Source organism: Pinus tabuliformis, chromosome X (genome assembly GCF_031772625.1).
Source record: "Pinus tabuliformis cultivar Carrire ecotype Pingquan chromosome X, CPIR1, whole genome shotgun sequence".
NCBI classification, from domain to species: Eukaryota; Viridiplantae; Streptophyta; class Pinopsida; order Pinales; family Pinaceae; genus Pinus; species Pinus tabuliformis.
In genome coordinates this window covers 1,253,926,205-1,253,948,914 of record NC_142308.1, presented here as the reverse complement: position 1 = coordinate 1,253,948,914, position 22,710 = coordinate 1,253,926,205, and positions in this window count along the sequence as shown.

Sequence of the window (22,710 nt, the reverse complement as noted above, 5' to 3'; positions counted from 1 at the left end):
TACTATAGTCAGATACCTGAAACAATCAATCAAATGTTACAATGAAATATATAATTATCGATGAGGTATTCATTCCCATACTTAGAGCATAAATGCTTCAAAGGACCAGTACAGAAATTCATTTGAATATCAATGTCAATAGACGACAGAGTATGGGTGCATCCATAAATGGATCTATGTTTACAATCATGAATATTTAATAACTCCATGCAGCGTGGATGGATGAAACTAGATACATGTCCTTGATCTCCATCTCTCGATCCATAGTATGAATCTAGCCATGTGAATGGATGTCTCGTAGTTGAACATGGTAGAAAACACTTGGTTACCAGTCAATGATATAACCATTAGTAGGTGCAAGAGAAACCACCAATAATGACAATGGATCTCAAGGTATTTCCAGTACAATATACGAAGTGTGAATATATACGTTGATGTCAAACACTCATAGAATCATTCGATCGAAGGTCAATGATGAGAACCTGTCGTTGAAGGAAAGAAACCTTCCATTAAGGCATGCAGGCTCCAAGGTTCTACAGGTTTCTAGATCAACTTCCTAGATATTGAGCTGAAGTCAATAGGAAGCAGCCCATAGCAGGAGGGCCTACCACATGAAACTCATGTCAATTTTTGAAGAACAATAGTTTGGACTAATCCAAGAATAAATCAGGGACGGTTGACACAACTGAATGCTATGAATGGAAAATAATTTGACTGAGGTTGGAATTATATTGAACATATCAACGACATGACATTTTGACTTGGCAAATTTTGACTCAAAAAATAATACCCAAACCAAATAAAGACTTTTAATGAGGTATGGTCAAATGAGAGGAAAATGGATTTCCCAACTTGGAGACAAAAGTGATGGAGTGTCATGTTCAAGAGTGACATAGTTCCTTTTATAATACAAAATAGAGGTTCTTTCCCACTTTCCCCCCACCATTACTGGAAAGTGCCTATTTATTTTTTACAAGTTTGAGGAGGATAACATATGCTTGTCCTTTAAGCTCATCCTTTGGATGAGTCCTTCGACATATTTTTAATGAACCCTAGGAAGGAGTGGTTCAGTCTCGTCATGCTTAACGAGTCCTGCACTATTTAAGTTTTATGAGTCCAGTGACGGGGTAAATCGATGTTGTTTTCATGTTAAAAGATTTTTAAAAGACACGAAAAGAAAAATCGTTCAGTTCTTTCAACATAACTTTTAATGAGCTCAGAGAAAGTAAAGCTCAATGTTTTTCATTTTTAGGGAGTCAGGAGAAAAACATAAGTAAACTCCATAGTGTCCTTTTTCTTGAATTTAGTCTCTCAAGCTTGGAAAAGGATAAAATAATGCAGGAGAGAACTCTCTTGACCATTATTAGTCAATGTATACCTTTTTCATAAATAGACTAGTTCAGTTTAGAAAAGGGATAAGCTTATATTGAATAGACACATGTTCATTTACTTTTACGAGTTTGAATAGTCAAGTTCCCGGTGATATTTTCATGTTTTAAGGAGTCTAAAAAGGGCTTAAAGAGAACTCCAGTGTTTCACTTTTTTTTAAGTTTTAAGAGTCCAAAAAAGTGATAAAGTTTACTTGTATCACCAACTTTCAATTTAATTAACAAGCAAGAAAAGATGTAAATAACTCGACATTTTCATGTATGTTTTACGAGCATGAAAGCATAACAAAAGACGCTCGAGATTTTCATGAGTTTAACAAGTCTTGAAAATAATAACCAAAATGGACTCTAAAATAGTTTTAATTTTTATACAAGCTTGAAACTGAGAAAAACTATCTTTAAGAGTGGTTTCATTTTTACACAAGCTTGAAACAGAGAGGAGACTATGCTTGAAAGTGGTTTTCATGCCCCTATCATAATGACATAGGCACATGCCCCCCAATATTCATTTCATTCACCTGAGTAGACTACTGGTTACTAATAGGCGGATGAAATGAAGGTTCATTTACAAGATCAGGTGAAAGACTCGAATTAATTAGGGCAGATTTGTTTCATTTTCAACGAGCTTGACAAAGGAAAATAACTATGCTCACAAAACCTTGTTTCATTTTTTTATGAGGTTGATGTAGTAAAGTAACCATCCTCATGGAATTTTTTTTCATTGTTTAAGGAGCTTGACAATAGAAAATAAACTCTGCTCATAAGTATTTTTATTTTTATTTTTTAATGAGGTTGACATAATAAAGAAACATCCTCATGGATTATTTCATTTTTATGCGAGCTTGAAACAAAAATAACTATGCTCGTAAGAACCTATTTCATTTTTTAGCCAGGTTGACACAGTAGAAGAACCATCCTCTTAGTCATTTGGTTCATGGCTTCCATTTGGAAGAAACACATGCTAATGGATTTTTCCTGATCATGGCTTCCAAGAGATCTTCATCAAAAGGAAGAATATCTCTATGGAAGGAATACATGTGAAGAGAACCAAAAGGGATAAGAAAATCCATTTCAAATTCCCCCATAAGGTTTCTTATGTCAATTACCAGATCTAAGTCATAGGAAGTCGAGCAAACACTGAGGGGCACACTTGCATTAGTAATTGGAGACATGGGAGTGGTTGCCACATAATTGACCCATGGTGGGGTGGATACCACTTATAGATAAGGAACATTCAGGGATGCAAAATTACTGGTTGTCGAATTAAGATCTACAAATGAAAGCTAGTCAATAGTCACAATGTATCCATTCTGAGGAAAATATATCATGCGAAAGAGTGTTGATAGACAACTTTCATGACATAGACATAATCTCACCCAAGGAGAAAATTAAAATATAAGGGACCTTGGACTATCGTAAGATCAATACAGATAGTCTTACCTTTTAGAGTAATAGGTAACTTAGGAAGGATCCATAAAGGCTCGCTAATGGTTCTGTTAAAATCCAAAATACTTTGTGTAATAGGCACAAGCTGAGGGGAACCCAAATATTGCCAAGCAGATGAGGATAAAATATTGACATAATCACCTTCATCTACATTTGTGCGATGCAAATTCTTACCATACGCTTTCACAATGATTTTGAAAGGGGTGGAAGAAGGAAGATGAGGCTCTGTCAGTCTACTCCAATCAAAGGAAATAATGCCATTACTTGGAGGGACATAAATGGAAACAGATGAAATGCCCCCATGCGTAGAAGTAACAAGAAGAACCCGAGCAATAGTAATTTCACTCTCTAAAGGGAGAGTGAGATCAACTGAGGATGGTATCGAGTTGACCACTTGATCAACCAATGGCTCATCAACCTGAGTGATATGTGTTTCACTCTCCAATGGAAGAGTGGGATTGACTGTACTTGGAATTAGATCAATCACTTTGTCAACTGATGGTAGGTTGAGAGAAAGTTTATGGTAACCAGTTGGAAGTTGTTGCTGTGAAACAGTAAGTTTTTCCAACAATTTTGAGGCTTCGTCCATATGAGGGAAAAGGTGACTATGATGAATCCCTTTGCATAACCTACAAGGAAACCTAACTTTACCCTTTTTCCCAGGAACCTCACAATCACTGGTTGATGGATCAATAGTAGGTTGATAAGAATTTTTTGACCATACTTCCAAGACCTTAGGAATACTAGGAAAATCAATAAGGAAGTGATCACCCTTACAAATATTGCAAGGGTATCTGGACTTGCGATGAATACTAGAAGTTTCTTCAACATTAACATTACCTATAACCATGATTGGTTGGTTGACATCTTTCTTATCTTTCTTCTTCTTCTTCTTCTTAGTCACTTGGTTACTAACATCAAGGATTTTACCAAGCGAAGAAGAAGAAGGAGAAGAGGACATGTTGGGGGAAGAAGGTATAGGGTCAACATGAGGTTGGTGATGTTGAGATGATGAAATCAATTGAGGTGGTCAAATAAGATGAAAAAGCAACCACACCAGTAAAGCTACCATGAATCTAGGAAGTGATAATGTATCCATATAAGGAGGATTGACATTTGCAAAATCAAGGAGAGGATTAGGGTTCCTGTTAAAAGGAAGGTCTTTATCATTAACTTTTGGCTTTAATGCCATTAGATTCAGCTTAGATACATTTACTATCAATATTAACAATTTAAAATCACAATCCACACCTTAGGTCTATAAAAAAGTAAAAAAAAAATTAACACGTGCTAAAAAATACAAGGATTCAAACCATGCAAACAATATTTTTAGCGAAATTAGTAGTTGGTGATGAAACCTAATGCCATAGAGATAAAAGTGAAAAGTGGCTATAGAAAGAGCGGGTGGAACCATTTACACTAACAACCTTCTTAATGTACATGATCTGGTGCAAGTAAACTTCACTTATTCCATATCGAATGAAGAATACCCTCCAAAAAGGGTCAAGTGAGTCGAGCCAACATTTGTTGTAGGTACAATAAAGACTTCCCCTCCATCATCACCTCGGGTATTAGCCTAAGATTATGGTCTCTAAGGTTACCACCTAAAACAATTTAGCCTGGGGGGACAGTCGTAGATTGGACGTACATGCAAGGGCAGAGTAACAAAGCTCAATCCACTTGAAAGTTCCTCAACATGGTTAATATGAGGCTTACTTCCAAGTGAATCCCAAGTACCTTTTGACACCATTTTTAATACATGTAAATCACTCTACCATAACCAATGAAGCGGGGTCGATCACTCCACCGGGTCCGACATGATCTTGTGCTTGACTCCTTTGTAAGGGGAACTTTCCAGAGAAAAATTGTAGTAAATGGATTTTTCTCCCTATCACAAGATTCTAATGTTTGTTTACAGCTTTGGAAAGTTAACTCAATTTCCTATTCCAAAGCCCTACAACCTGATCTATTGTAGGTGGAAAAGATCCCTAAAATAATAAAAATTTCTAAATTTATTTTATTAGCACTGATTTCAAGAGCTGTTATTTACTCACATGGTAAATAGACGTGAAACTAATGGTGTTATGACTTGACTCAAAAACTAATGCAAATGAAAATGAAATTGTAATATTTTCTTTTCGATTTGTAGCTAAAATAAGGGAAAGGGTTTCATTAAATTTTCAAAAACTTCAAGAATCAATGAATCATTTCAAAATCCACATAAGAGAGAATGCAAAACACACGGTCCTTGGAATCTTCTTTGAAAAATGCACCTAAAATTTTCAAAATACAAGTTACGAGAGGAAAAATTTTGAACTTATCAACTTCTAGCATACTCAAACAAACAATCAATAAATTCTTCCTTCAACATACACAAGTTGTAATTTCAATTTGACATAATGAGGTTCAAGTCAATGCCAAAGTGTTTTTCTAATGAACCTTTCTGTTGGGGGCTGAGACTTTACCACGGTCAAGTCGCGGGCGGGGGTGCATAAATAAGGTCTGACACTTACTTCAATGGGCTCGCTTCGCTAGGTCCCACTATGAACTATTCGATCAGTGATTTCGTCAATCAAATCCATTGTAAGATAGCCTTGCTGGCTGTGAGAGTAGGTAGGGAGGTTATAGCAAGCAGGTAGGTAAGTGATAGCAATGCAAGCTCCCAGGTGTCTTAGCAAGGCAGGATGCATGCATGCTTGGTGTATCGGGCGGGGTTGGTCTGCTTTAGCTCTTCGGTCCAGTCCAGCCTTGACGATTATGTTGTCTTATAGAAAGCAATGATGAGTAATTTCTTTGGAAAAACAAAAACTTCCAACCACAAGTGGTCTCTTGAGAAACTCTAAATTTTCCGAAAACTAATGACACCTTGCTGCATTTAGAAGCCAAAGTACTTAATATGATGCTTTAACATAAAAAAGGACATATTAAAACTATCTAGCAATGACTAGTCATTCCATTGATTAATTAGCAATTCACCAGATCAAACTTCAGACCCTAAGTTGCAAAATAAAAGAATTATTAAAAAAAAACCCATACTATCAAATCAAAATAAGGAGGATATTTCCAGAAGGAAAACAAGTGTAATTAAATAGGAAAAATAAAAATTTCTGGATTTGATGAGGAGAAACATGAAATTTAAAAAAAAATCAGGTATGTGCGTAGGTCATAGAACAAACCAGTGTGCATACCCATTTTTGCAAAGAAAAAAGTGAATAGAAGTGCACTCTTTTCCTAAAGCTAAAGTGCACATGGCGGGAAGTATTTATAAAAAAAATTAAAAACAAGTCAAATAAATCACCAAATCCATATTTTCAACATTTCCAAACACTCAGAGAGGGCTATGGCAAAAGGATCAAAAGGGCGAACAAAGATAATAATGGAGAGTGAAATGATCCTCAGTGGATTCACAAATTTTTTAGGTGAACTAATCCATGTGGCGGCAAGATGGATCTCCCTAGACCATAGAGAAATCGGTTAACAAACAACAAGGAACTGCTACCTTTCACTAGCTTACGATTGACTGAAACAAACAATATGAGAGAGGCCACTTACCTTTTAATCAAAATGCCTGATGAAGTCCCTTTCAGTGCGTTCAACCATTCTCTTCTCCTCGATGCTTTAGAGATTTTTCTAATGCTTCCCACAACTTCTCCATGATGTCCTAAAGGAGATATGCATAGAAAAAAATATACACAAGATCAAAGCATCTAATATATAACATAAAAGATAAATGAACTAATTAACTGAAACATATATCATAAATCGATCAATATGAAATCATAACCTATGTGGGTGATCAAGGAATACCACAAATGATATCAAATAAAACATAATTGGGAAAGAACAATTTCTTTAATATTAATAAAATGGAGAACAAATTTACAACCTCAAAGCCTTGATGTTACAAGTCTCTTTTCACAATCTCCAACCCTCTCCTTGGATGAATAACCTCCTAGGCTTATTTTTGTAGCATAATCCTTCTTCCAACAGTCCTCCCCAATCCTCAGGCCTGTGTTAGATTTATAGGCCAAGAGGGGGAAGTTTGGGATCCATTTCCCAAGGGATGAGGTCCACAAATGGTGGGATAGGGGTTCCAAAAAGAGAGGGAGCTAGCTCCATGATGGGAGGGATTAAGGATGAATATGAATCAATTAAAAGCTTGTTAGTTGCGAAATATTTGACTAACAATTCTTCTAGAATTTATTTTTTATTTTTTTATTTTTACATGCGTTAAGTCATGTGCGTAGGCAAAAGTGTAAGATAGAGCGCACTTATGCGTAGTTTCTAATAGACTGTGCAGAAATTGACTAGGGAACTATGGAGGATTTTTAGCCATGAGATCTAGGAATTTCATTGTCTTTGGGATAGTTTGGATTTTAGCTTTGCAAGGGGATGCTTTGGAACACATTTATGGATAGCAAAAGATCCAAACCAATGGTCATTTTCCTAATGCGACAAAATGGCGTGTAACACATGATAAATTTTTTCTCATGTGATATTCAAATTTGGGCAATGTGTCCTCCAATACCTTATGGCCTTCTTCATATGGAATGAAGATTACTTTCATGCAATACAACCTATATCACATGAAAATAAACTTCATGTGATATGCTAATACTTGAAATTTTTTCCTTTGAAATTTTCTAAACTTTTCTAAGTGTTTTCCCAAGGACCAAACACTTTGTTGATGCCCTCCTATCACTTATTCAAGTTAGGATAGAGGACCAAGCCTTTAACTTCATACTTGAACAACCTCAAGAGTAATATACTAAGACAAAATTGAGGCTATATTACTAAGGTGAGCCTAGAATCCAAGGGTCCACGAATCCAAAAACATTTTCTAGAATCTTATCATTTATTTATAAAATTTCCATTAATTTGAGATATTCACATTGGCCTTCAACCTTAAGGGTTATGAGTCTCCAAAACCTAGAAAGGTCCACTTGGAACTCAACCTTAAATTAGTCTTCTAAGATGCATTCCACCTAAATCTCTCCAAGGCTTTTATAGGAGTTTAAGCCCCTTTCTAACATAAAATCCAATAATAATTTCACTCGGAAGATGTACATATAAAATATATCCAATTGGGTGAGTGTGGCACCCAATATCTTCATGTTAACTGGTGTACATAGCTAAAAAGTAGGAATTGAGGTGGTAGGGGGAGAGTTCCTCTGCCCTAAGGGTTATTGGGTACACAAAAATAAAATCCTACCCTTCCTATTCCATAACCATTAAATATCAAAAATATTGACAAATCATTAATTACTTAATAGTGTACAAGACGTTTATCATGAAAAATAAAAATAAAGAATAATGCTTTTTAGCCCATGAATCCCCATGCAAGATCAGACGTTAGTATACCACACATTGATATTTATATAATTTATAGGGAGTCATTCTCACAACAATTTCACTAAAAATAATCTTCTTGACACTTGGGAACCCACAATACAATGTTAGTTGTAGCTTAAAAATTAACATTCCCTAGTCAAACATAACAAAACATAACAAGTAGATTTATGTTACTACATAAAATCACTACTATCAGTGTAATTATAATCATCCCAACTTTAGTATTTACACTACATATCTTAACCAACACAACTCTTAGGTATTATCCATTCTCATATTACAATATCTAAGTGCTATACATGTTTTTTAGGGATATTTTTTGTGATTTAAGATATTCATTTCAATTCAACTAACAATTCCACATATAATATTAATTTTTCATTAAATATTGAAATCAATGTCACATCTCATTCAATGCATGCTTGCCTTCATGAATTACTTGACATAAAAGAATATACAACAAAAGGTAATAATTAACACATATGAAATTAATGCTAATCCAACCAACTGAAGGTGAGTGATTTTCCACCCAAACGTAGGCTCAATTCCACCTTGACCTTCTATAATTGGCAACCCCATAGCCAAACCATTACACTACAAAGGTGAATTTGGGAAAAACCTTAGTAATTATGGGCAATTGATAAATTTATTCAAAGGAAAATTCACAGGGAAGCTTCTCGTTGGTCCTCAGGACCCCACAAATATAGGCATCTCTCCTAGTATTTCAACAAGACATAATATGAATCTCTACTAGTAGTTCAACATAGAACAAGAGTAATCTTTCCTTTGTTGTTGCACAACCTCTTAGAGAAATCCTCATTATTGTGTCTCTCGTGGGTCTAGTGAGGCCTCAATTTTGTTCCCTTTCATTATAGCAAATAGAGAACTTCCCATGTGAACTATATGGCTTGAATCAATGAATTGTTTACTAGTTAAACTCAATGATAAACTCAACCATGACCTAGTTCTTAGTTCACCCTTCTCTATTTGAAAACTTTACTCGTTAACCATTTGAGTGCCCATACTTTCCCAATATAGGAATGTTATCCTCTCTGCATGTAGGTACAGGGTAGTCCATGATTTCCATGAATGTACTTTCCCCATTCCCCCCTTTTGATATTGAAAGGATTCACTCAAATACCACTTATTCTTATTAACTATCGATAGGCGACACTTCAACCAACTAAATTTCAAAATTTGATGATGAGGGAAAGAGGGAAAAAGGGGCGGAGCATTTTCAAATCAAATATCTTGATAAGGTGACTTGGAATTGTTTACAAGGTGAACCCAAAAATTTCCTTAACTATTCCTTGCCCATGGTATCATGGTCCATGTAGGTTCTGTTGCCTCAGTTAACTATTTGGCATCTTCATTAATTAAAATAATGTACATATACAATACTTTTGATTTATCTAGTTCAACTTGGCATGCTAACAAAATATTCATGTTCAAATGAATCGATGCTAAACATAATTAATTATAATTTAAACAAGGGGTCAAAATGGGGATGTGACAATTTCCTTTCCCTTTAATAACATTGTCTTTGATGCTTTTCTACTTGTAGCATTATTTTTAATTTGAAAAAAAAATGGGAATGCCTCTCTTATGGCATCCTCCAACTCCCATGTAGATTCACTTTCCCCCAAGTTCTTCCATTGCACCTTTTATTGGATTATGGCTCAATTATGGAGCAACATTTCCTTCTTATCTAATATATTCAATGGTTTTGGATACGACTCTCTTTTTGGTTCCAAATGGATCATAGTCCAAACAATGATATGATTAGAATCATGTACATAATTTTTAAGAAAGGAGATAACCTTATGCGCTTCAACATTAGGAGGTAATGCAAGCCTATATGCTACTGGTCCCACACTTTCAAAAATTTGAAAAAGTTCACAAAATTGAGGTGTTAATTTAGCACAAACTTATATTCTTAGAGAACTTCTTTAGTTTCTAATTTTGAGATATTTGAATTGGAATTCTTTATGTGTTCTATTTTTATGTGCATAGTTTCTCTATCTATCTTGGGCTATCTTAAACCTTGCTTGATTTTACTAACCTCATGTTCCCTTTCTCTCAACATCTTGGGCCCAAGCATAATTTTATCCACCAGATTATCCCAACTGACCAAGGTACTGTACTTCTTGCAATATAATGACTCAAAAGGACTTGTCTTTACTAATTCTTGATAGTCATTGTTGTAATAAAATCCCATCAAGGATAGGTAGTCCTCCTAGCTTGTTGGTTTATTAATAACATACACCCAAAGCATATCTTATTGCATCTAGTTTGTCCTTTATATCTTACCATTCATTTGGGAATAATAAGTGGTGTTTTAATATAACCATGCTACAAATGTAGGTTTTAAACCTTTATAACGAATTAATGTACACACACACACACACACATTCTTACATGAAATAGAAGAATACAATTGCAAACACACAGATAGAAAAAAAAAATTTACACTGGAAACCCTTACCAAAAAAAGTCAACAATCCTTAGACTTGCATCTCTAACTTCTCATTATATTAACTTTACCATTTTTACAATACAATAGATGAATCCACAACATCCAAAACCTCAATCCATTAACCCATATTAGTTTACAACCATGATTCATTTACCAGAATTAGATTACAATGGGATGAAAAACCATTAGCCAAAAACACTAAAGATAAGTCAAATCGACCCAAAACAACCCAATTATTTCCCTTGGGGGATCCATCCTTGCACCCCCAATAGGGCGGTCGGGGGGGGAGGTGGGGTGGGCTAACACGCCCCCCTCCCAAAGCCCTCTTGCTCCTATATCAATGCACAATACATGGGGCATACATGGGGTCAATCATGCACATATTATGACATATACCTAACACCAAATCCTTCAAACAATGCTTTTCAAAATTTTGATGTGAACTTTGCATCTTTGTCAAATATGATTGCTTTCAACATACCATGAAATCTAAAATTTCCTTCAGAATTTTTTTGACAATATTAATTGCCTTGTGGATTGATTTTAGGGATAAAGAGAGCATCTTTTCTCAACTTGTCAACCACAACCATTATTGCATATTGTTGCTTTGTTGTTCTTATATTCTCGTGATAAAATCCATTGATAGGATTTCTCATTTCCACTCTAGAATTGACAGAGATTGCAATAAACTTGTTGGGTTCCTATGTTTAGCCTTGATATGCTAACACTCAGTACATATGGTGATATATTATGTAGTTTCCTTTTTCATTGCAAGTCACTCCCATTGCTTGTTGTTGTGATTATATTTTGGTAACTTTGATGTCTTAAATAAGGCCTCTTATGAAGTTCATGCATGATGAGTCTTTTCAACTCTGTTGAGTTTCATTTGTTCAATCTATCCTTAAAGGTCAATATCTCATTTCTACCCACTTAGGAACCATGGTAGCCCTATCTCAATGGTCCTGTTGTATACATTAATTAACATGCATGAAGTGCTCATTGATATGAAATTCTTCCTTTAAACTATATTTCAAATTAGATTCGCATGTGCTCATTGATATTAAGTAAATCACTTGCATCCTCCTACTAAGCACATCCACTACTTTTGTACCATTTATATCTCTTATTTCAATATTATATTCACCAATTACTCCTCACCATTTGGCTTTCCTAGCATTCAAAGGAGGAAAGCTGGAGAGGTACTTCAACTAAATATGATCTATAATAAACACAAACCTTCGACTGATTAAGTGGTGTTTCAAAATATTTAGTGCATGAATCATGAATATTAGCTACATGTACCATCCCTCACATTTACCCCCATTTTTTTAATGTGATTGAAATGCGAGTGTGGGCATAGGAGCCACAACTGGCTGATACAATATGTTGTAAATACTAATTTAATTTTTGTGATGGCCAAATGAAGGAGGGGACAACCTTATGGATCCAATGTCTAAGGGATCTTTCTTGCTTACTTGAAAGGCCATGAAACAAACCTTACATGCTAATACTAAAGTTAATGAACCATATGCTAGTAGACTTGAGCGAGCTACTTGTTAATAGGCACATTGTGAGATATGACTAGGGGAGAGCTACGGGATAATAGTCGAGTTTTGGGAAATGATTAAGTCAATTGGGTAGAGGATGGTTCCCATCCCCCTCACGCATCGAGGAGACATGCTTGCAGCTTCTAAAACACATGGAAAGATACTAGGAATAAGATAGGAAGAAACAACTAAAGAGAAGGGGGATCCTTGGTTGGTTGGTTGGCTCTCTCTCTGGCATGGGTTGATTTTGGTGTTGGCTCTATAGAGTGTAATGGTTTCTATCTCTCATTAAAGATCATTGGATTGTGAAAGTAGTTTGGATTTGGAAGTATAAGATAGAGTGATGCTTGAGTTGTTATGCAGAGACCTAGGCAAGAGATAAACCTTTGTGAACTTTGGTGAATTTCCCGTGAACTATGTGAGGCCACTAGACTGTGTTCTCTAAGCTTGTGTGGTTAGTGGTAGGCTTAGTGGATGATTGAATCAATATGGTTCTTACTATACAACTAATAAACCACATTGATAGGGAATTTTGGGCCATTGTGGTGATTTTTGAGTAGCTGATAAACCACCTAGAAAATCGAAATCAAACCCATGTGGTGCTTGCTATGGAAAAAAAAAATGATAAACCTCCTGGAAAATGGATTCCAACTCCTAAGAATAAGAATAAATACCCGATCTGAATATTGGGCGAACCCTTTGAATAAGATTAGAGGAAAGAGTGAGTTAATGTGGTCCTTACTTCTAGGAACAAATGATAAACCACCTTGGTGCTTGCTATAGGTACAACTAATAAACCATCTTGGTGCTTATTGTTAGAGAGTAGTTGATAAACCATCTGGACCATGGGATCCATCTTCCAAATGTTTAACCTAGACTTTGGTGTTAATTCCCTAACCTAGCCTTCCTCACACATTGGATACAACTCGAGGATGGTCAATTACAAGAAAGATACAATGTAGCTTGCCGATGGTTGGGTGGAGAGTGGAAGTCTCTCCTTCAGTTGCCAAGTAGTTTGAGACATACATATAAGTATATTATATTACTTGTGTACAATGTTATGCTTGTGACTACTATGAGATCATGCATGCCTGTTATTTTCTATTGAGTGTCTAGACTATGCTATTCAATGTTATATTTATGATTGAAATATGAACTTGTATGTTTATGTTCAATTAATTGATAAATCATAGTCCTTTAAGCAAGTCTAACCATTTTGCAGGAGGTTACTAAGGTTTAATTTAATGGTATCAATTCTCTTGGTGTGGTTATTTAAAATGTATGAATTTGGTGTTTGGGGCATTTCCCCTCTTTATCTTTTAAAATAGTGCATTTTGGTTAGGGGTCCCTATCCTTGTTGTTGGTTAATGCCTAGGATATTTAAGTTTTTGGGTTGCCCCATTTGTAATATAAATTCACTATAAATTTGAGGTTTCTGGACCTGGAGCTCTAGTTCCATAATAAACAAATATTTTGGGGCTTGGAGCATTCTCCCTTTATTTTCTAAAACCTCGAGTTTCGATTCTTCTATTGGTCACTAGACCAATGAAGCAGTTAGATGCAATATACATGTGATTATAGGCATATTTTGACACTGAGAGGCTGACGGCGGAACCCTGGTCCATAGGAACCAAGCCATGTGGGCCTCATTGGGCTGTCAGACCCACATGACAATTGAATGGATCGTTTTTTTGAGAGACCCAATGCATATAGGTCAGTACCGACCTCAATCAATGTTTAACCAATATTTTAAATCTTCCATCCTGGGACTGTATTATTGGAGGAAACACAATACTGGGGGAAAGAGATCTCAAGGAGTATGGTACTAGGGAAAAAGGATTGGGGAGATAAAATATCAGGGATTTAATATTGGGGAACATGACACTAGGGGGATGCTTATTGGGGGAAATGATATTAGAGGAAGTGTTACCAACCCGGGGAAAGGTAGTACCGGGAATACAGTACCAGGGGAAAAGGTCCCAAGGGATATTGGTTTAGGGGAAGGCAATATTGGAAAACCATGGTACTAGGGAGAAAAGCATGTGCATGTACTACTATGACATGTGTGCCATGTGGACCCCCATGTGGCAGTGGTGTAATGCCCCCACCCACCCCTTTAGATATTCCAAGCTGAGTGAGAGGTATTACTTGTGTTTAACCCAAAATCCATAGTCTTGTCATGGAAATGGGGTCATCAAATTCCTCATATTTTAACTTATTTAAAAGCTAAAAGAGGCAACACCATCACATCTAGCTCATCAATAGTTTTCTGGTTATATAAATTTTACCTCAATCCAACTTACAGATCAAAAGTTATGGTCATTTGAAACTTGACGCTTTTTTTAAACCTACCATGTCATCAAGCACCACCACAAGGCACCCATGTGATAACCACACCATACCTGGGGTGGTCCATGTTGTAACATTATGCCAATATGTATGCCATATGTCATTACTAAGCCCATGTGGCACCTGTCACATTATCTCTCTGCATGAGCCTCACCAGTCGACCCCATAATGTGTTTCTTAATTAAAATGTGTTTTATTAAATTAGTCAGGACTTCGGCCCCTTGGGAGGAATACATTAAACTTACATCCTAAGGCCTCAAATCACCAAAATCCTGAAGTTTTTTATGATTGGGCCCATGTTCAGACCTCTGAGTGACTTCCACAATTGTCAACCCATTTGGCCTTGAACTGGCTTACTTCGGTCTGAAGTGGAAAAGATCTTGCCAAGCACTCCCAAACCCCAAACATAGAATGCTAGAGATGATTTCAAGCTGATGTTACCTTAGCAACATGGCCTTCTTAGAGGATACCGTGTGTCATGCAAATTTAGATCCTTAGGCTTGCAAATAGGTTGTTATAATCACCTGCCAGTGTCATGCCATCCACATGCCACATCATATCCCTTCCACATCACTGAGCTACATAGGCCTTTTCTTGGGTCCTGCCTGATCGACCCTTTGTATGTTTGGAAACAAATTTTCATTCAAAGCATGGGTTTCATGCTCAATTCTAGTTAAAAGCAGGTTCTTCGTGATTTTAGGTATTTCTAGGAAAAAGAAGAATTTATGTCATGTATTATAGTCCCATTTGGACTCATTTTAACAAAGGAAAATATTTATTTTTGTCAAGAAAAATCCATTTATTCCTTGAATAACAAGTTGGACCAAGCAAGGAGAAGTTGGCCTAAGGGAGGGCTATTCCATCCCTCAAGAAGGCTATAAATAGAAGGAGCTCGACTCCTTTGAGACACACACTCATTACAAGTTTGATCTACAATAGTGAAGGAAGAAAAGAGCTGGACAGATGAAAAAATAAGTCAAAGTCTCTTAGGATAATATCTATCTATTTTCATGTGAAAATCTAGGGTTTTTGTGTAACTTCCAATTGCAGGAGGTTGAAATTGTAGGGTCAAAATTTTGAAGTGTAGCTATAGGGCCAAAATTCTAGAGTGAAGCTGCAAAAGGTTGAAGTGTTGAAGCTGCATTGGAGAAGATCTTGGTGGTGGAATGACTTGGTGCTTGGGAGGATTTTGGGCTTTGGTCTTTGGGTCTTGGAAGTCTCTCTGTAAGAGGATTCTATAAGAAGAGAAGCATTCTTTCTTGGTTTTCCACTTAGAGGGGTTTTTCCCTGGCTTGGAGCCTCTTGTGTATTTTTTCTTGCTGTGATATTCATTTTTTTGGTAATTTCTTGATGAACAAGAACTAATAAGGTAATAAAAAGCAAACATATATCACAAGTAATTATCAAGTTAAGGAAAATCATCTATAATACACAAGTCTCGTAATTTTCCAACAATTTACATATACATTTTTAATACATATTTACATTTACTTGACCAACAAACATAAATGGGGATGCTACCCTCATTTGATCATCCATATCCCCAGTGGATTCCTCTAGAACAAAGTGTTTCCATTGCACCTTGACCTGTTCAATTAATCAATTTCATAGAATAATCTACCTCCGATCTAGAATGCACAGAGGTTCCTGTTGGAACTCTCCCTCTAGTTCTACCTCCCATGTCCAGCGTTGTTGTCCATTGCACAATGTATTTGGGTGTTTGTTTGATTTAGTGTCCCAAAAAACCATTCCTTGTAGCTAGTTTTTTTGTACAAGGAGCATACAAATAATTCGATGATGGTAGTGTTGAAACAAGAACTAACAAAGTGTTAAATATAATGGAAACAATGCATAAGAAAGATTAATAAAAAACGAAAGTAAACAACATGAAACAAGCTTAATGAACAAAAAACACATCAACAAATATATAGGAGCAGGATCCTCTTTATTTATTGCTAGTGGTAGAAGAGTGTTGAAAATGCAACACGAAAACGCTGATTTAATTTTGTCCTTGAATTAAATTAGGAATAGAATTGTAATTCCACATCACAAGATAACTTGTACGAGTTAACTAAGTTAAATTGACTTAGTTGGCTTAGCTAATTCGAGTTGAGGGTCTAATTGGAGCCATGTAGAGTGTCTCCTACATTAGAGGAGCCCTGACTGAGTTTATTCTGAGTTGTAATTAATTAATTCAATTTAACTGAGTTAAAGTTAGTTAAACTAGTTCCAACTGATAGAGGAACTAGTAGGAGGCCAAACGATGGGGTGTTGCTTCATGTGTTCAAACAATTAACTGATGATTCACTCATAAATAACTCATGCTTGTCAGATCTGAGAGTTACCTAGTTGATATTGGAGTTCAAGGACAATGTACTATTAGTTGTATAATCATCTTAATTGTATAGGTGGTGTATGCAGTTAGAGGAAGGCCTATGAGGATTGCACAATTCATGTTGAGGAATTTCCCTAATTAATAAGGGGCTAATTCCCAAGGAAACAATGCAAATAAATAGGGACTTGGGCAAGCTAAAATTTGGTTAAGTCTTGGCCTGGGCTTGTCTAGGAAGTTGTGAGACATATAAAGATAGTGTAGAGGTTTCTCGGGCTTGAGCAAAGCATCGTAATATTCTCATATTTTATGACTAATACAATATACATATAACAGGGGTTTTTAGCTTTGGCTTTGCCCAGTAAATAATTATGTAATGTGTTGATTGAATTCTTTCTTTTATATGCTGTGTGATTTCACAATCATTTAGTTGTTTTTGCTGATGAGTAGAGTATATTCAAGTCTATTGTTTTAGTATATTACAATTAGCAGTTTGAATCTACAAGGATTTTTTACATGGTATTAGAGCATAAATCACTCTAGAAGAGGAGAATAAGAGTTTGTATTTTGTAGTTGAAATTTAATTTGTAGTAACATTGTTTAGCGACCAACAGGAATTCATTCTATGAATTGAGAATTGAATACCCTTGAGGGTAGTCCAAACTATATTGCCTGGAAGGACATGATGGAGGCAGTGTTGGAAGATAACATGCTGAAGGAATTCATAGACAAAGATATTCTTAAGCCTCTAGCAACTGATGCTCAAGATCTGACAGAGCAGAGGAAATGTGTTGCAAAGGTGAGAAGGATCATACTAGAATGATTTCAAGACAATATTGTCTGGAAACTCCACGGGAAAGAGCCTCCATATGAAATGTGGAAGGCCTTGACAGACCTATTCCGGAACAACAGTGACCACAAGAAGTTGGCATTGAAGGAAAAGCTCAAGAAAATCAAGATGGAGAAGGGTGACACAATACCAAAGTACTTGACCAAGTTCACCCAATGCAAGGATGAGCTTGGAAGTGTTGGTGTTATAGTTGCTGAAGGTGATCTAGTAAACCTAGCACTTCTAGTCCTTCCCAAGAGCTGTCACGACTACCAATATTAGGTAAATGGGAGGGAGAAGCTACCAAGGTGGGGGTGTTTGTGGTCTGACTTGGTGCAAGAAGAGATTCGGTGGAACACCAGAGATGGATCCTCACACAAGAATGATGATGTGGAGAAATGTGCCTTGGATGGAAAGGAAAAGAAAGGGAAAGGGAGGTCATCCCATTCCAAACCAAATTCTAGTTAGGTAGGAAAGAAGAAGGACTTGTAAAAGATGAAATGTTTTCACTGTCATGATCTAGGACATTATGCCACGAAGTGTCCGTACAAGAAGGCCTCGGGAGGAGCAGCAGGTGAAGCTCTTGCTTCATAATTCGAGTTGGATTTCACCCTCATTTCTTGAATGGTGACAATGGTGATTAGTGTGTGGTATCTAGATAGTGGAGCCTCATTCCATATGACCGAAAATAAATAATTCTTCAGTGAATTGTAGGAGAAGGACCTCTAGATGCACATAAAAATGGGAGATGATGGAAGGTATAACGCGATCGACGTTGGTACTATTACTTTTCCGAGGGAGATGATCATTGGAGATGAGGCTCGGTATTGTTACTTGTTTGATCCAGAGTTTCTTCCCCATTTTATGCCCTAGTGATATTAGGCGAGCCTTTGTTTTATTAAGAGTATTCATTGACCTCAATTGTATATCTCTCAACGCAACTGGCGTGCTTTAATATGTTAGGAAGGGAGACAATTCAACATTAAAAACTTGTTCATTTGTTTTGTTATCAGGGTTAGCAACCAACTGAGTAGGTATGTGTGTGGGTCGTGTAGGTTGGGAAAGTGGTGGTTGTGGTAATTTCAATTTTTGTGGTGCTATTAATTTAGGTTGTTTAGTTTGAGGATAAGGAGGGTATGGAGGTGGAAATGATGTAAAATATTGTTTTTGTGGTGGTAAGGGATAGGAAAAAGTAGGCATATTTTTATAATGAGGCCCTCACCATCCTTGTTGCATGGAGGATTTTGAACTTGATATGGGACAAGTGTCTTCTAACGCATAGGAGAACCCATAAATTGAGATAAATGTTGTTGTCCCAAAAAAATATGAGAAAAATGAAGCATATGATTAGAATTTATACCCGAAGGTCCATTTTTCTAAGGTTTCTTAGGTGGCAATGAATTTAATTATGCCACTACCTGGTTTTCTCCTTAATAAATTTCCTTAAGTCTAGGTAAAGATCGGTAGCTTTATGTTGCACATTCACTTGGAAAAATAAAACATATATTAATAGCACCCAAGGGAATTCTCACAAAGAGTGTTTGTTTCTACACTTAGGACAAAAAATATAATGTGTTGATCTTCCCTCTCCTTGCCTTTTCTTAAAAACTAATGTATCTAATCCTAGATTAAGATTTTTAATCATGTCACTTTTAAAGTTTTCTAATAAATGTCCCAACTCGTGATTAGTTACACCACTCATTGCATACTTGGTGTTTTTAGGGAGGGTATCCCTAATGATTTTACCAAATCTTGCTTGCCTACAAGAATACTTCTTACAAAGGTTAGAAATATGATCAAAATGCAATTGTGAACCATCTCCAGATCCCATAAAGTTTAATACATTTATATATTCATCTAAAACACCTCTTAAGAGAATAGTCCTAATGGTGTCTTGATCGAGTTTGTTTTGCTTATATTGTTGGAGATTTTTTTTGTTTTTTGTTTTTTTAGGCTGTGGTTCACGGACACCCTAGTCAATGGGTGGCGCTATGTCCACAGAAAAATGTGGGTTGATTGACCCCGAAGGGAATCTAGCCTCGCGGCCCACTAGCAAGGCCTGACCCCAAGGGCTTCGGGGAGATTGGACCCTGTGATCTCATGATGGCGAGGCACTGATTTTGACCAACTAAGCTAACCCTTGGGGCTAGATTGCTGGAGATTATATAAGAATGAATCAATATAATCTTCAAGGCTCTCATCCTCTCTTTGTATAATTTTAGAAATTTACTCCCTCAAATATTTAGTTTTGTAATACTCTTGATACTGTTTTATAAAATTTCTACGCATGCCATCACTACTTGTAATAGTGTTCCCCCCAATGCCATGAACCAATGAAAGGTTGCAACCTTTAGAAACCTTTAGAGTAATGGGAAAAAATTTTAGTTTTGGGGCATTTGTAGAATAGTCATAATGTTAGGATATTCCGACACATAGGAAATAGTTAAGTACAACTTGGTCTAGTATAGAGTTAGGTAAAGTGTGTTTCTTTACCTTGTACATTTTGTAACTTACAATCTGACGGTCACAATATGTAGTGATCCGACGGTTCATTCTCTCCTCAGTATTACCGACACTTGATCCGTGGCTTGACACCCGATTGGTCCATGATTTCTATTTAAAGCGCATGGAGGGTCATTTGTAGGGTAATCCGTCTATGAGAGAAGCATATGTAAATTTTCATTATTTTATTAATAAATTGCTTGAAGTGGCTGTGTTGGCTCAGGCCGTGGACTGTTTCCCTCTTTGAGGGTTTTAACCACGTCAAAAATACTGGTGTATTGATCTGCTATTTGGTTGTGAGCGGTGTCCTTTGGTGTTCTGTCTGAGGAACTTACCCTGTAAATTCCTACATGGTATCAGAGCTATTTTGAGGGCCGCGTCCGTTGGTGATCCAAATTTGAAGCCGGTAGAACTGCATCTGACTACCGTTTCCTAGATCTACTATTTCAGACTGCTTTCAGGCCGAGAGGACTGCTCTGTTGTGTTGGGAGCATCTGTTCCAGTGAAGAACCCCAAGCACGCAACCCAAAGCAACTCTCTCTCTCTCTCTCTCTCTCTCTCTCTAATTTTTTGTATAGCTCAATTGGTTCAAAGCTATTTTAAGAGAGTAGAGGTCTTGGGTTCAAATCTCATTTTTTGGGGGCGGATTTTTTTCATTTCCGCACATTCCCGCACTTCGTCGGCGACTTCATCAATTTTTTTTCAAAAAGCCATAACTTCTTCATCCGGAAGTCGTTTTCAAAGCCGTTTTTTTTAAACTAGCCTAATTTTTCGAGATCTATCCATTGGAACACTTAGTTTCAGCATATTTAGCTTCAGTTTCCATTGAAATGGAAAGTCAATACCAAGTTACCCTTGACAGCACCAACTACTTCCAATGGTTGTCGTACATTGAGGATTTACTCTCTCTCTCTCTCTCTCTCTCTCTCAAATTTTTTGTATAGCTCAATTGGTTCAAAGCTATTTTAAGAGAGTAGGGTTCAAATTCTCTCTCTCTCTCACAAATTTTTTGTATAGCTCAATTGGTTCAAAGCTATTTTAAGAGAGTAGAGGTCTTGGGTTCAAATCTCATTTTTTGGAGGCGGATTTTTTTCATTTCCGCACATTCCTGCACTTCGTCGGCGACTTCATCAATTTTTTTTTCAAAAAGCCATAACCTCTTCATCCGGAAGCCGTTTTCAGAGCCGTTTTTTTTAAACTAGCCTAATTTTTCAAGATCTATCCATTGGAACACTTAGTTTCAGAATATTTAGCTTCAGTTTCCATTGAAATGGAAAGTCAATACCAAGTTACCCTTGACAGCACCAACTACTTCCAATGGTTGTCGTACATTGAGGATTTACTTAGAAGTAAAGGTCTCTACAGAATAGCCTCAGGCCAAGAAAAGAAACCGAAGGATGAAGATAAGGCTGCTAAATGGGAAAATAGGCAAGATCAAGCACGTGGATTGATAGGGATGTCTATTTCTCCAGATCTTAGATTCCATATTGCAGAACTTGATACTCCTGATGAAGCAATGAAACAAATCAATAAAGTTTTTGGGATTAAAAATGAACTTAGAGCCCATCAACTTGAAAATGAGTTGCTTACATTGGACCCTAATAATTTTTCTTGCATTGAAGATTTCTTGTCCAAGTTCAAGACCCTTAGATATCTCTTGGAAGGTGTTAAGGTTAAGAAAGAAGATAATAACCTTATCTATTCCATTCTTACTAAGTTGGGACCATCCTACTCTGTGTTTGTTTCCACCTTCCATTCTACAAGAGAAGCCTTCATTTCTCAAGGAACAGACTACAAGTCCCCTTCCTTTGACTCTTTTTGTGATTCTTTAATAAGAGAACAAGAAAAACTCTTACACCTTGGTCTTCTTAATCTTGGAAACTCTTCCAAGAAAGCGTTAGCCGCCCAGCGACAACCAAATTCAAAGAATCCTAAGAAGTCATATCCTAAAAAGAATGGTCCTAAACCAAACAAGGGTCCTAAGCAATCTCAGCCTCAAAATGAAAAATCATTTCAACAAAATGATAAGACAAGTAAAAACAAATGGAAGAAGACTGATAGACATTGCAACTTTTGTAATTGAGATGGCCACTTAGAATCCAAATGCTTTAAGAAGATGGAAGCCTTGGAAGCAGCGATGAAGAAACATAACATCCATTTGGAGCAATCTTCAATTTCAACTTCATCTTCAGGAATGGCACTTTCTGCATGTGGTTGTCAAGCATCTCGGTCTGGCTATGCACTAAATGTACCTTCTTCTTCTCATTCTCATGAGTGGCTCATTGATTCTGGAGCTTCTTATCACATGGCCAAAAACAAAGCCATGTTTTCTTCTTTAAATGATTGTAACACCAAAAATATATATGTTGGTGATGATAGATCTCTTAGTGTTGTAGGGACTGGAACTGTTCATCTAGACAATGGTCAGTTTAATGATGTATTATGTGTTCCAACCTTATCCTACAACCTTCTATCTGTATATCAGATAA